The 15086-nt window shown below is 39.9% G+C and overlaps 1 long non-coding RNA gene across 2 annotated transcripts; it reads left to right on the forward strand.

The window, feature by feature from the left end:
* Window positions 1-1912: 1912 nt before the first annotated feature.
* Window positions 1913-14708, forward strand: LOC143103896 (uncharacterized). 2 transcript variants are annotated; one of them, XR_012982961.1, is made up of 4 exons: window positions 1913-1974; window positions 13260-13313; window positions 14385-14512; window positions 14640-14703. It is a non-coding gene; the product is annotated as an uncharacterized LOC143103896 (long non-coding RNA). The 2 variants fall into 2 exon arrangements; XR_012982960.1 differs by having other exon boundaries at window positions 14385-14708.
* Window positions 14709-15086: the final 378 nt, after the last annotated feature.

Consider the following 15086-nt stretch of genomic DNA (forward strand, 5'->3'; position numbering starts at 1 on the left):
TCTGTTAACTGGGGTGGACAAGTCTCACACCACCCCGTATCACCCCATGTGGAATGGTCAAGCAGAGAGGATGAACCGCACTTTAGGGAATATGATAAGGGCCCTACCCCCTAGGTCAAAGGTCAAGTGGCCCCAGCTTCTTAATAACCTCACCTTCGCGTACAACTGTACTATTCATGAGACCACAGGTTTCCCTCCTTTCTTTTTGATGTATGGCCGCTCTCCTAGGTTGCCTGTTGACTTGATGTTTATGTTCTGTTGGATAGGGACACAGTAGACATTGACACTTACGTGGCATCACTGGGTAAGGACCTGAGGGAGGCTATGGCTTTAGCTCAGTCTAACACTGAGAAGCAGCAGTGCAGGCAGGCTGAGCTGTACAATAGGAGAGCTAAGGGGCAACCTGTTGTAGTTGGTGATAGGGTCCTGCTGGCCAATAAGGGGGAGCGGGGCAAGAAGAAGCTGGCGGATAAGTGGGAGGGGACCATTTACACTGTAGTTTCTGTGAACTACTCCACTCACACTTTCCGAATTAGGAGTCCAGCGGGTACTGTGAAAACTGTGCATAGGAATCTCATCTTGCCGGTTAACTTCTTGCCACTGACCAACGTGGATAATGATGAGCATCTGTCATTTTCTGGTGGCAGCATTAGTGAGGTGGGCAGCTCACAGTTCAGTGGGGATCGTGCTTCTATTGACAGAACTGTATCATGGGTGGCTGGGCTTCCTGGTTCTTCCACTTCGCATAGTAGCGACACAGGGGATCCGCAGGGGATTCAAGTGGCTCCGGACGCAGTTAGTTCGGACTCAGTGAGCACTGTTCCGTCTTTGCACAGCAGGAACTCTGGCTGTGCTGTGCCAAGTGATTGTGCCGAAGAGTCTCTGTCCGTTGAGCCCCCCTCAACTTTTAGGTCTGCTGCTCACACCCGTGCTTCACCTGGTCATTATGGGGGTGGGTTACGCACTAGGCGGGGTAGACTGGTTAGGCCGGTGAAGAGGCTAATACAGACTATGGCTCTCCAGTGGGTGCGGAGTCTTCTAAGAGGGGCTCTGTAGGGAGATTTCTTTTTGTTTGTTTTCTTTTGTGAAATACTGTTTTTTTTCTCCATACTGTGTATCTCCCCTTGTGGGGAAAGAATGTCATAATTTTCTGCCTATTGCATTAGGCTATGGTTGTAGGTGGGTGTACCCCAGTTGGTAAGGTGTATATGGCACCTTTTTCCTGTGATAAATTAGAGCCAAGCTAACCCCTCTAGCTGGCTTCTTACTTCTCTAGTCCGTCACTGGACAGCATTCATGTGTTGGTGGACTTTCTGTCCTTATTGTGGGTTCACTGTCCTGCATGCTATGTAATTTTTTTGTTTGTTTTGTTTGTTTTGTTTGTTTTCTTCATGGGTGAAATTCAGTGAAGTCAGTGGGGGTGAGTGTAGCAGGGTTAATTATGCTTCCTTGAATTCCCCCATCGTCTCTACAAGTTCTATTGTAGTTTCCCAAGCCTCTGAGGTACAGTAGGTTGTAGGGAGGTGTGGCAGGGGTCGGTTCCCACGCTGAAGACCCCTTAAGTGTTCATGTAGCCCCCTCCTCTGCCTCTTTTGCTACTGTCCTGAGGCAGAGGTATGTGGAGTCTTGCATACAATACATCATATCTTTTATTTATGCTTTTATGGTTACTTGTATGGTGCATTTTTCACATAGAACTGTTTTCTCGTGTTGCACACCTTATATACGAGTTATGTTTGTTTAATCACTGGTTTTATGTTAGCTTGTTACACAATGCACATTACCTCAGTTCTACATGCTACAGTCTGCTAACGTGGCTGCAGGTGTAGCGACGTTAACTAGTTAGCTTACAGACTTTCATACTGGTGAATTGACTGAATGCATTTAAACATGGTTTACCTGTTTGATTGGCAGGAGCTGTGATGCGACTGGCTCGCTCCCTGTCTGATGTGTTTGTTTTGTCTTATATTTCAGGTATGCCATGTTTGTTTTATGTACTTTTGTTATTGTCTTTCTATTCACATGTACTTTTGTGGCGACGCTGTTAACTGCAGCGCCAGTAGGCTACTTTCTGTGCGGCCCGCAGCCAAACACACACAAGGGCGCGGGAAGGGGGGTGCTGCAGCCCCCCATGCTGGCAGGAGATAGATTTGTAAAAAATATTATACATGTTTAAATAATTACTAATTCGCTGTCTGACATTATTTATATTTTTGTATGTGAAATGATGAGTCAAATTACAAAAAAGGGTTATGGATAGGTTCGAATATAGGCTACTAAAAATGAACAGTTATAGAGATCAACGTGAACGTGAGTCAGTTACTGTAAGAACTAAGAACCATAGCGTGGTTTCAGCTAGGCCTATGTGATAGCGATCTACGGTTGATAGCCTATAGGTCTACATATTCTATGCGATTTACACGTTCAACAAAGCATGGACAGAGAATGTCTAATAAGGGGAGAACCGCCACTCTCGGGAAACTTCCGGTTTCTGAACTGGTTGCAGTTCCTGTTCTGGTTCCACATGAGGGCGCTCACGAATAAGTGCAGAATGACTGGAGGTCTATGGAGCTGTACCCCTCAAATCCACTTTTCTCGGGATATAATTTTTTGGCCAGAAATTGGAATGTTGCATGCGAAAGAGGGGGCAGAGAAAATATACACCGCTGAGTATTATATTTTTTGAGTCACTTATTTGTTCTAAAAAGCCTTTCAAATGCGTCAATGACGTCATTCATTAGCAGCAAGCTAGTGAGTTGTGGGCAACAACGACCCAACCTGTAAGAAATCGAAAGGACGTAAGTACTCGTTCATTCAACTTTTGACCTATAATCCATATTGATCTTGCAGAAACCACAATCCAATCTTTGATTTGTCAACGACAACCAGGTGAAAGAGACATATTTAGCCGTCTAGCTCCATAGACCCCCATTGTTTTTGCACTTATTCGTGATCGCCCCTAGCGGAACTGCAGCAGATTGCAGGTACAATGGAGTTAATAGGGAGTGACCCGGCTCTCCGTAAACGGGCTCTGGCATGGATAAACTGAAAGAAACTTTAATTGTGTTTTACAGTTTTGCGAAATTAATAAATGTATAGCTAGTGAAATCATTTCACTATCCTAGTCGCTAAGATAGAAATTATTAGGACACTTGCTGTGGAGACGACGAACTTTAGGCTATTCAGAAATTATTTGCCAGATCATTGCAGCCTGATTATTAGCCTATATTTAGAGCCAAACATCTCTGGTGTGGTTTTGACGATCAGAAAAGTAATTTTTCTTAGCTATACTGAAATAGGCTAATGATGTCAAGTGCGCTTCTGTGGGGTTAGGGTGGGCGAGGTGGCTTCGGATTGCTGTCGCGGAACATTGGAATTTGTGGCTGCCCAGGACTTTTCTAAAACTTCTCTCTATCACCCGCACACCGCGCTAAAATGACGTATTTAGCAGTCAAAATCCTAAACATGTCCAGGAGGGGAGAAATCATCGGACATCCATTATTTTTGTTATTCAGCACCTCTGGTCAAAAATAGGTTCCCGCGCGCCTGAACACACATGCCAACAAGCATACACAAAAGTTTCAAGAGTGGGGGATGGAGTAGAAGATGGAGACAAATTGATTAATATGATTTATTTTCGCGGAATGAATGTACACGACTGAGAACTGCAAGAACTGCCCTGCCGCTGGCATTAAAGGCCGGTTCACATTTTACACGGCATGCGCTGCGCTCGCCACTAGGTTGCTCTTGAGATAATGTCTATGGAGTGGGATAGCTGTCAAAATATTCGTGTCCATAGATTTGATACACGTGCGTATTTGTCTGTAGTTGTGCATAAAATAAATATTTGTGAATTCTCGAATGAGTCCAGTCATGCATAAAATATATTGTGTGTATTTTATCCATCAGAATACGGATGGAAAAAAAATATGAATTCAAAATTACAAGTACGAAATCAAACTTTACAGTTAGGCTTTCTTTGGTACGAGTACGACTTCGCACAAGTGACTCAACTGTCAAAATACGTCATCACCGCATTCACAGGCATTACTTGTTGAGAAAAGAAACATAGATCGAGATCAAGACTGCGTTTTGGTGAGCAGGAAGTGCGAAATGCCAGGTGGACGTCAGCGCAAACGGAAACTGACTCCGTGTCAGGTGGATGGCAACAGCTGGGCTGTGAATGGTCAGGAGATGGAGGAAGGAAGTGACGGAGTAGGAAGTGAGACAGGAGAGTTGGGGAGCACTGGAGAGTTGGAAGACAGCGAGGTTAACGAAGAGTGGAATACTAATCAAAGTAAAAAGAAAAAGAATAATACATCTGATTGTGGTGAAAGTGCTTCTTTAAAAGATGGTGGGGAACAATATAAGGTATTTGTTAAGTTGGGAAAAGAAGGTACTACGTTCAGAGAATGGAATCCGATACAACTTACAAAAGGTCTAAGTAAAGAAATTGGAGAGGTAAGGAGCGCAAAAATATTAAGAAATGGACAATTACTGGTGTTTTGTAAAAGCGAAGAACAACTCAAAAAAGCAGTTAAAATGCATACAATTCATGGTAAACTAGTGCAATGTTCAAAGGCTAATGACAGAAAGTTAGTCAGAGGAGTCATTACTGGTATTCCGGTAAATGTACAGACAGATGCTATAATAACAAACATTAAGCACGTTAAAGTATGTGAAGCTAAAAGACTCAAAACGAAGAGGTTTGGAGATATTTGCGACAGCCTATCAGTCATGCTAACGTTTGAGGGGGAAACATTGCCAGAAAAGGTTTTTGTTGGATTTATGAGCTATGTGGTTAAATTGTACATCCCTCCACCACTTCGATGTTATAAGTGTCAACGGTTTGGGCATATAGCGGCTGTGTGCAAAGGTAAGAAGAGGTGTAGTAAGTGTGGAGGAGATCATGATTATGATAAATGTGACAAAGTTCGCAATCAATGCTGTAACTGTGGAGGGGAGCACAGTGCAGCATATCAGGGCTGTGAATTTAGTAAAAGAGCCAAAGAGGTACAACGAATTAAGGTAACCGAAGGCATTAGTTACTCTGAAGCAGTAAAGCTGGTCCCCAGAGTGGATGTAATACAAAAACAAAATGAGGGTATTGGAAATTACACAATAAATGAAGAGGATGGAAAGACTGGGAAGGACAATTTAGTTGTCAGCAAACATGACTTTGTGATTTTTATGGTTGAAATTATCAATTGTTCCGCACAGACCACAAGTCGTACTGAAAGGATCAAAATTATTGTGAAAGCAGCTGAAAAATACTTGGGGATAAAAGGAATGGTTTGGGAAGCAGTTAGGGATAACTTAAGTACAGACAATCAGTCTACCCAGCACAATGCTGGTGTAGATTAAATGGTGGTAAATGTAGGCATACTACAATGGAATGCTAGAAGTTTGATAGCAAATGGCCAAGAATTTAAGAAATATTTAGATGAGATAAAAGAGAAGCCTAATATAATATGTATACAAGAAACATGGTTGAAACCAGAGTTAGATTTTATTATTAAGGGATACTCAGCAGTTAGAAGAGATAGAGGGAATGGTAGAGGGGGAGGATTAGTAACATTCATACAAAATGGTTTAAGCTATGAAATTATAACTGTAAATGATAAGAATGAATCAATTACGATAAGGATATGGACTAGTAAAGGTTCTATAGATGTAATAAATTATTATAATCCTTGTGGAAAAATAGAGGGTAGTATCTTGGAAAATATTGTGGGATCGATCACCAATTAGTGAGGTAATATGGTGTGGGGATTTTAATGCTCACAATACGTTATGGGGAAGCAACAATACAGATGCAAATGGTTTAGTTCTAGAAGGATATATTGATGACAAATGTTTGGTATGTCTTAACAATGGTGAGGGAACACGGTTTAACAGTACAAATAATACTGAATCAGTACTTGATTTAACTTTTGTGTCTAGTGTAATAGCAGGTATTAGTACATGGAGTGTAGATAAGGAAACAACAATAGGTAGTGATCACTTCCCTATTCTAGTTAAAGTGGGATCAGGGATGTGTCAAGACAGGATTAAAAATATTCCAAGGTGGAAAATAGAGAATGCGAATTGGGAATATTTTCAGATTATATGTGCAGTAAAATGTCTTAAACTTAATAAGATTAAAGAAATAGAAATAAATGAGTTTAATAATGCATTAGTAAATGAAATTATATTGTCAGCTGAGGAAACAATACCTAAAAGTAAAGGAAATAGGAAATGTAAGAATGTACCATGGTGGAATGATGAGTGCAGTAAAGCAGTTAAAGCAAGAAATAAAGCTTTTAAATATGTTAAGAAATGTCATTCTCAGGATGCTTTGATAGAGTATAAAAGAAAGCAGGCAGTAGTTAGAAAGACGATTAAGACACAAAAGCGCAAATTTTGGAGGGAATTTTGTAATAGCATAGGAAGGGATGTGAAGTTATCTGATATATGGGGAATGATAAGGAGGATGGGAGGAGTTAAAAGGAATTATGAATTACCTGTATTAAAAAGTGGTGATAAAGTGGCAGTTACTAATTTAGAAAAGGCTGAGGTTTTAGCTCAGACATTTAGGAAAGTACATAGTTCTGAGAACCTCACTAAGGAAGCACAAGTGAACAGAAGTAGAGTGTTAGAAAATTTCCCAGATGTATTAGAAAAGAAAGGATATTCAGGAAATCCATTAGACGTACCTTTAAATATGTGTGAGTTGAAAAAAGCAGTCCTTAATGCAAAACAAACTACTCCAGGAAAAGACATGGTATGTTACAAAATGGTAGCAAATATGACAGATGAGACACTTGAAATAGTACTAAAATTTTTAAATAAAATTTGGGAAATTGGTCAGCTTCCATCAGTATGGAAACATGCCATTATAATACCTATTCTAAAGCCAGGGAAAAACCCATCTGACCCGTCTAGTTATAGACCAATTGCTTTAACATCGCAGCTGTGTAAAATAATGGAAAAAATAATTACAGTTAGAATGACCCATTATTTAGAAAGCAATGACCTTTTCTCTCCATATCAGAGTGGGTTTCGTAAAGGGCGAAATACAATGGATTCATTATTATGTTTAGAATCAGATATAAGGAAAGCACAGACTAATAGGGAGATGGTAATAGCAGTATTTTTTGACGTTGAGAAAGCGTATGATATGCTTTGGAAAGAAGGGTTATTAGTTAAATTACAACAATTGGGTATTGGTGGTAAAGTATACAATTGGATTTTGGATTTTTTGTTTAAAAGGAAAATACAGGTAAGAGTAGGAGCAGAATTCTCTGAGGTATACACCGTTGAGAATGGAACTCCACAGGGTAGTGTATGTAGCCCATTGTTATTCAACATTATGATTAATGACATATTCTCAAATATTGACCAGAAAATTGGGAAATCCCTGTATGCTGATGACGGAGCATTATGGTTTAGAGGCCGTAATGAATCTTATGTTAAATCAAAAATGCAAGATGCAATTAATGAAGTGGAAAAATGGGCAAATAAATGGGGATTTAAATTATCTGTGTCTAAAACACAAGTCATATGTTTTTCAAAAAAGCATAAGATTACTCCTGTATCTTTAAAACTGTACAGTCAACCTCTTGAGCAAATGAGAACTATAAGGTTTCTTGGGATGTGGTTTGATGAAAAATTGACATGGAAGACTCATCTGGAAAAAATGGTTAATAAATGTAAAAAGATTGTTAATATCCTACGATGTCTATCAGGACAAGCATGGGGTGCAAGCAGGGCATCTTTGCAAAATATATATTGGGCACTAATGAGAGCTGTTTTTGATTATGGAAGTATAGCATATATGTCATCAGCAGAGTCTAATACCAAAGTATTGGATGTCATGCAAGCTCAAGCTCTTAGGATATGTAGTGGCTCTTTTAAAACATCTCCAGTGTCTTCTATGCAAGTGGAAATGGGAGAGATGCCTTTGAGGATCAGAAGGGTACAACTGATGTTAGCATACTGGGTTAATGTGAAGGGACAAGGTGATAGCCATCCAGCTAAAGCTATCTTAAAAGACTGCTGGGAACATAGTAAGTCCAACTACAGAAGTTTTGGGTGGATTGGCGATGTGAAAGCTGAGAATATAGGGTTACATAAGTTACAGTACTGTCCAACGGTTTCAGTCCCTCCTATTCCTCCATGGTTTTTCCCTATACCAGATGTAGATTTAGGCATTCACAAGGAAATTAAAAATAAATCAAAGGAAGTAGCAGTGAGGGATATTGTTAAATATTATCTTAATGTGCATTTTTCTGAGTATATATTCATATTTACAGATGGTTCCAAGGATCCAAAGACAGGACATGCTGGGTCAGCAGTATATATTCCAAAGAAAGGGGTAATATGTCAGGAAAGGCTAACAGATCATTTGTCAGTATACACAACAGAGCTAGTTGCAATTTTGTTGGCCTTGGAATGGGTAGAGGGGAATGATTTAAATAATTCAGTGATTATATCTGATAGTTATTCAGCTTTAGAAAGCATGAAAACTGGGAAATCTATAAGAAATGATATAATTAATAACATTTATATGGTTTTGTATAAGTTAAATGCAAAGGATTTAAAAATCAGGTTTCTTTGGGTACCTGCACATGTTGGAGTGAAAGGGAATGAGGAGGTTGATAAGCTTGCAAAACAAACACTGAAACTCAATAAAATATTACAAGTCCCATTTAGCAAATCTGAAGCTAAAATGTTCATTAAAACATATGCAAGATCAACATGGCAGGAATATTGGATGGATCAGGACAAAGGGAGACATTTATATAATATCCAACCAGAAGTGGATATAGGAAGGACAGAGTGTAGGAGTAGAAGAGAGGAAAGTATAATTACAAGGTTAAGAATAGGACACACAGGACTTAATTCTTCACTGAAGATAATAGGGAAACATCCAACAGGGAAATGTCAACATTGCAGTCATTTAGAAACTGTAGAACATATTTTATTTCATTGCCCAAAGTACAGCCAAGAAAGAAATCAGCTTGCTCAGTCTCTCAGAATGGTCAAACAGAATAATTTTACAATGCAAGGTTTACTTGGGAAATCATCTAGCAATATATATCATTTTGTTATGAAATTTCTGAGAGACACAGACTTAGCCAAAAGGATTTAATCTATTTGGTTTCTTTTCTTTTTATTTGTTTATTTAATTATTTTTCCTTTTTATTTCTTTTATTTCCTTCTTAATCTATATATTCATTTAGTTAAGTTCCAATATCTCTTGATTCACACTCCAGCCCAGTCGGTGGCGGTAATGCACCGTTAAGTTGGTTTGCCAACCGCCATAAAACTCAAAAGAAGAAGAAGAAGAAGAAGAAGATCAAGACTGCGCGTGCGCTGAGACGAATCCGGCGGGGACAGTGCAATTACTGTGGGTTAGGCACGTCGGCGCTAATGTTTGTGATAGCTGATAGCTACCTGTGGAGTTGAACAAATCGTCTTTTCCCCCCTTCGTTTATTGTCTCACGATGTCGGGAAGAACCTGTTGTGTGTTCGGCTGTTACAACAGCAGTGGGAAAATACAGATATGGAACAAAAATATATAAGTTCCCCCGCCGTTATTATACAGCCTGCCCCTGTGTAACACCATACATAAGCACTACACAGATTCCCAGGGCGAGCCGAAGACCAAGCTGTTCGTCAGAAGTGGATTGTGAACATCAACCGGAAGGATTTTGTTCCGAACAAACATAACACGGTAAGTTTTGTTTAACAGTATTAATCTTAAATCTTGCCAGTTGCCACAATGACTAGCATGCTGTTTAGTCTTGCATGGCGATACTTTAACGCTATCTATTGGTGTGTTAAGACCATAGGTTAAGACATGGCACCAAATATTTGACGTAGAAGCAAAACTGTAAAGTAAGTGTGTGCTAGGAACTTCGGTAGTCGCCAGAATAATTATCTCCATCAACTAAATGGCACTATTGAAAAATTATTCGCTTTAACTACTAACGTTAGGGCAGCCATGGTAGCCATCAAATCAACATGATTTGGCATTACAAACAGAAAACGTATGGAGTTCGGGGGCAGGCGACACTATGCTAGTTGTAAGATTGCTTTCCTTCTTTGGTAACGTTAGGCTAACCATGAAAACATCAGTCATTTGGAAAGATCTTAGTGCGTTTTTCTCCGATTCAGTATTGTAATAAACAGTTTTTGGGTAACACTCACATTTAAAACTCACTTGGATATTTGATGTAGATGTTTGTTTTTGGGTTAAATTTGTTGTTGTGTTGAGTTATAGTCTACATGTAAGTCAATGTCCTTTTCTCTATATTTGTATTTTATCAGGGGTCAATGTCATCTGGAAGAGCACCTCCCAAAAGATGTCTTCAGCCCTCACAAGAGGACACATGTGCTTGGAACTTGTGCACAATGGAATAAAGAACAGTTGTTGATGTATTAATTACAGTTTATTTGAACTTGACACTTCATTTAATTTATACAATACATGTATCACACATACCAATTGTTGTTATATTATTATTACTACAATTACATTACATTAGGCTGACGCTTTTTAGCCAAAGCGACTTGCAACATGGTAAAAACATTTAAAGCTTTTAAGAGCAATTCTAACAATAAAAAAAAACACAATAAGTGCATCAATGAGTGCAATTGTCTGTAGTAGTGCTATGAGAGGAGATGATCTCTGAAGACCTGGGTTTTCAGACATTTTTGAAGATGTCGAGGGATGTCCCTGCTCTAGTAGGAACAGGTAGTGCGTTCCACCAACGAGGGACGACAGATGAGAAAAGTTTGTATCGGCCATATGTACAAAAAGGTTCAAATATGCTACTAGGCCGAGGTCAAATAGACTGGACCAGGTCAGTCTCTGTGGAAAATATTTAGACAGGATATCAACAGTAATGGCTCAAATTTAAAGTAATGATTCAAATATAAATATAATTCTCTGTGTAGGTAGGCATAGATTAATCAATAAATCCCTGTGTGGAAGTATGTGCAAAAAAGACACTAAACAGTAGTTATTCAAAAGGTAAGAATAGATTAATGAATAAATCCCTGTGTGGAAATATGGGTAAAAAGACACACTAAACAGTAGTAATTCAAAAGGTAAGTATAGATTTATCAACAAATCCCTATGTGGAAGTATGGACGGAGCCTCATTAGAACAAGCAACAGTTGTTCAGGGACAGCTAACTTGATGGTCCTTAGTTGTGAGTGAAAAGCCATAATGGCATACAAAAATTGCCAAAAACTGTCCATGCCCAAGCCTGTGTAAATTCTGAGTCTTCCAAATCATAGGCCTACACTGATCGATCAGTTTGTGTCACAGTCTTTTGTTGACTTAAAACTGTAGTTGTGGTCTGCAGTATCTGGACACTGGATGCCATCTTCTTTTGGGAGGTGCCATTGAGGTTTGGGAGATGACACTGACCCCTGATAAAATACAAATAGAAAAGGACATTGACTTACATGTAGACTATAACTCAGCACAGCAACACATTTAACCCAAAAACAATCATGAACATTTTGCACAACATCTACATCAAATATCCAAGTGAGTTTTAAATGTGAGTGTTACCCAAAAACTGTTTATTACAATACTGAATCGGAGGAAAACGCAATAAGATCTTTCCAAATGACTGATGTTTTCATGGTTAGCCTAACGTTACCAAAGAAGGAAAGCAATCTTGCAACTAGCATAGTGTCGCCTGCCCCCGAACTCCATACGTTTTCTGTTTGTAATGCCAAATCATGTTGATTTGATGGCTACCATGGCTGCCCTAACGTTAGTAGTTAAAGCGAATAATTTTTCAATAGTGCCATTTAGTTTATGGAGATAATTATTCTGGCGACTAACGTTACCGAAGTTCCTAGCACACACTTACTTTACAGTTTTGCTTCTACGTCAAATATTTGGTGCCATGTCTTAACCTATGGTCTTAACACACCAATAGATAGCGTTAAAGTATCGCCATGCAAGACTAAACAGCATGCTAGTCATTGTGGCAACTGGCAAGATTTAAGATTAATACTGTTAAACAAAACTTACCGTGATATGTTTGTTCGGAACAAAATCCTTTCGGTTGATGTTCACAATCCACTTCTGACGAACAGCTTGGTCTTCGGCTCGCCCTGGGAATCTGTGTAGTGCTTATGTATGGTGTTACACAGGGGCAGGCTGTATAATAACGGCGGGGGAACTTATATATTTTTGTTCCATATCTGTATTTTCCCACTGCTGTTGTAACAGCCGAACACACAACAGGTTCTTCCCGACATCGTAAGACAATAAACGAAGGGGGGAAAAGACGATTTGTTCAACTCCACAGGTAGCTATCAGCTATCACAAACATTAGCGCCGACGTGCCTAACCCGCAGTAATTGCACTGTCCCCGCCGGATTCGTCTCAGCGCATGCGCAGTCTTGATCTCGATCTATGTTTCTTTTCTCAACAAGTAATGCCTGTGAATTAGGTGATGACGTATTTTGACAGTTGAGTCACTTGTGCGAAGTCGTACTCGTACCAAAGAAAGCCTAACTGTAAAGTTTGATTTCGTACTTGTAATTTTGAATTCATATGTTTTTTCCATCCGTATTCTGATGGATAAAATACACACAATATATTTTATGCACGACTGGACTCATTCGAGAATTCACAAATATTTATTTTATGCACAACTACAGACAAATACGCACGTGTATCAAATCTATGGACACGAATATTTTGACAGCTATCCCACTCCATAAATGTCCCAAAGATTTTTGTTGTGCTTGCCGCGGGGCTCTGCGCAAAATACCCACATAATATTCACAGTGCGCTGCAGACAGCACACGCGCAAGAGTGGCAAATATCGTTAAATTCAGATTTAAACAGAGCGGTATTTATATCGTTCAATTCAGATTTAAACACAGATTTGCCTGATGTACTTTTCAAAATCAGATTTATTTCTGTGATGTCTCAATGTGATGAAAAATAACACGTAGGCCTTGCAACAAAAGTCCACATAAACAAAAGGCTTATCAGATTATGTCCAAAAATGTCACTGTAGTGATGGGGGCCAAGCTTCATATGGCTGATAAGTCAGTCAATAGGCAGTGGTTCCCAAAGTGGGGTCCGCAACTCATAGCCAAGAGGTCTGCAAAATAAAGTTGTGCTTTATCATTTTATAAATTCATATACCTACAGATGATGAATCTTTCCCCCAATAAAACAAGCAAATTGTGTCCATTAGCTCCCACCCATATTAACACAACTTGAATCACTTCAGGTCAGGAAGAACCATTGCTGCTTAGCTTGGCTTATTTGCCACTGCCAGCTATAAGTAAGTATAAGTATATATACTTTTTTGATCCCGTGAGGGAAATTTGGTCTCTGCATTTAACCCAATCGGTGAATTAGTGAAACACAAACAGCACACACAGGTGAAGCACACACTAATCCCGGCGCAGTGAGCTGCCTGCTACAACGGCGGCGCTCGGGGAGCAGTGAGGGGTTAGGTGCCTTGCTCAAGGGCACTTCAGCCGCTGCCCACTGGTCGGGGCTCAAACCGGCAACCCTCCGGTTACAAGTCCAGAGTGCTAACCAGTGGGCCACGGCAGCCCACATAAGCTAGCCAGCTGATGAACGTGGAGAAATGTTTAAGTCAGTCCACATTGTCAAATCAAAAGTTGACAAAAGACCAAGTTACACATTTGCCAGAAAACACGGGATAGGCCCCCTGGCCAGAATTTCAGGATTAATTGCTACGATTATGAGGGAGTCCTTGTAAATTTTTCTCCCTGGAGCCAAAAGGTTTGAGAACCCGGGCCCAGGCCAAACTGCCACTCCAAGCTCCGCAAGCACACTCTGGTACTTTAAAACCTTCAGTAAATTCAGAGTGTTGGAATTGAGGAAAGAGGCCAGATGCAGACTATTTTTTTAGACCATAAATGGTAATTTAGCAAAAACAGTTAATGTTCTGTCATAACTGTTGTCAAGATCTTGAATGAATGAAACACATCCCTATCTCAACATGCTGTTTGTGTTAATGTCAATTTTGATCCAATTTGACCGTAGTTTGCTATGTTGCCCACCCAATATTTCTGCTAGAACCGACCCTGAGCCTATATTGTTCTTGTAGGCCTAGCCCACTAGTTTACCTTTTGTCAAAAATCACTGTAATCAATCATTCAGCCAGATATATGCCGCCACAGTTTTTGGTACCTCTCTCAACAAGGGGAGTTGAATTTCCTTACAGCATGTGTCCGGTGACGGTGCATATAAAAAGATTGTGCCCATTCATAACACACCCGTTGGGGTGCAATGGGAAGTTTGGGTAGTTCCACAGACAACCTGCAGGTGGCTCTACGGGTTCAGTCTAATGAACTCTCCCCTGTGTGATAAAATTTTTCAGCCACACAATGCTGTAACAAAAGTTGGGCCAGCGGAACAGAGGGGCGGCTGCAAAAACCTCCAGTGAGAGACAGAGAGAGAGAGAATTGACTCTGAACGTAAAGCAACACACACAGACTGTAGAAGAAGGTAGGCTACATCTTGGCATGTCATAACTGACAAGGTCAGTTGAGTTCATTCAGGCACTTCGTTACACAAGCCCAGAAAAGCTTGTTTTGATTGCTGTACCACAGTCCTTATGCTGCTATATACACAGGCAGTGGCACTTCTGTGGTAGCAGAGAAACGGAAAGATTTCTGGTGGACCAAGGGGGATGACCACCATGAACTCTGTATGTATGACTTGATGGGCTTAAGCAGATTGGCTTTATGCAGAGCAGTGAATTCAGTATTGGTCTGTAAGAAATTCCATGACATTATGTAATTCAGTCCTCACAATCACTGTCCTACAGTAGGCTTCAGCAGCAACTGAATGTTAATGGTAATGTAATGTAATTAGAGATTTTACCATTTTTACATTAAAGACTTCATACACTTTTTAGGAGACAAAGTTAGCATTTTCTGAGATATGTTGTTTTTCTCTGAGAGTTTTAAGAATTAGGTCTCATCAGCCAATGGTAATGAAGACTCTCCATAAGCCAATGACAGTTTCAGCTTTTTTTTGGCCTTCCCTATCTGACAGGCCAAAAGATCAGGTCAAACAG

The sequence above is a fragment of the Alosa pseudoharengus genome, unplaced genomic scaffold (assembly GCF_046254945.1).
Source record: "Alosa pseudoharengus isolate Yale_2024_CS ecotype anadromous, Long Island Sound unplaced genomic scaffold, YU_APseudo_1.1 YU_APseudo_1.1_scf_5, whole genome shotgun sequence".
Classification (NCBI taxonomy): Eukaryota; Metazoa; Chordata; class Actinopteri; order Clupeiformes; family Clupeidae; genus Alosa; species Alosa pseudoharengus.